Genomic DNA, 1,418 nt, shown 5'->3' on the forward strand with positions numbered 1-1,418 from the left:
CTGTATTATCCAAATGCAGAATAGATATAATGTTTGTGTTACATTTACGATAACTTTCTGATGCAGTGTAATAGTTAAATAGAAAAGTGATAGCTTTGGGGACTTTATTGCTGTTTTTAATGGTTATCTCTGGTTATCGCCCTTCACTTGCACTAAGAAGGGCCCAGTTCAAGTCCCAGCAGGGGTACCTGAAACAGAATAACCAACTGGATGGATGTAAGGTTCTTACTTGTACAGTGTAATAACATAGATATGCCTATGGTTTATGTGGATTTGTTTTTTAGTCACTGAATGGAGCGTTAACATTTGAATTTTTTGTGGAAAAGGAGAGAAAGGGATAATGGTGAAAGTTATTTTCTGGTAAACTGTGGTTAAAAAATAAATAAATGAATAAAATGTTTGAACTGGAAAATGCTATGCTTAACTTCTGATTATTTTAAGAAATAAATAATCTATTAAAATGTTAGACATCATTTTGTTCTTTTTTTGCACATGTGCCAAATATTATTGCTTTCTGTTTGTGTGTGATTTTATTAAACTGCTTATTAAAACGACACAAATGTTGTCACTTTGATTTGATGACTGCTGCTGCATGCTTCATATACTTTTTTGATGGTTGTGAAGAAGTCTTGTAAAGAATAGTAAAGCAGAGATTTTATAGCATATAAAATCTTGACAAGCTAATAAACAACAAACAACAGGCTAATAAAAGTGCAACAGTGTTTTAAAGTAAGGCCAATAGAACTTTGCTCCCAACTTTCACTCTTTTTTCTTTAACATAAATAATGCAATGTATATTTTTATTAATTTAAAACAACATCTTACCTTATATAATTGTGGCCTTTTCTTATTCCTGTAGCAAAAGCGGAGTCATTTTGGACAGTGATGATTTAGAAAACTTCTTGTATTATTACAAGTGTTTGAGATGCCTAATGAAGTTTCTTGAATTACCTGCTTTTGAAACAATAAACTTGCCCATTATCCAGTTTGCTATTGCAAAATTATTCTCATTAACTGTTAAGAATCTACACACAGCAGACATATTTTTGTGCTTCCTGCTCAAATTGGTGTCATATTCTGCTGCACTGTAAAGCAATAAAAAGTCATGATCCATTCATCATATGCAAATTTATTTTTGGGGTTTTTATTTGTATTAATACATTTGACATATATGATGATAAAACTATAAGATAAAAGTATTTCTTATCCCTGATTAGTATGGAACAACTAATTTAAAAAAAAGTTTAAAAACACACGATCGAGTCCAATTTCTGATAACGTTCTAACATTAAGGGGAGGTGTCAAAAGGACCGTGCGGGAACTCAGCAGAGAAAACAAAGTTAAAATGGGGGAAAAAAACATACAAACATATGGCAAGTGGTGCTCCAAAAGTTTTTGTTGCTTTTCAATAAAGTACA

The sequence above is a fragment of the Oryzias melastigma genome, linkage group LG10 (genome assembly GCF_002922805.2).
Source record: "Oryzias melastigma strain HK-1 linkage group LG10, ASM292280v2, whole genome shotgun sequence".
Classification (NCBI taxonomy): domain Eukaryota; kingdom Metazoa; phylum Chordata; class Actinopteri; order Beloniformes; family Adrianichthyidae; genus Oryzias; species Oryzias melastigma.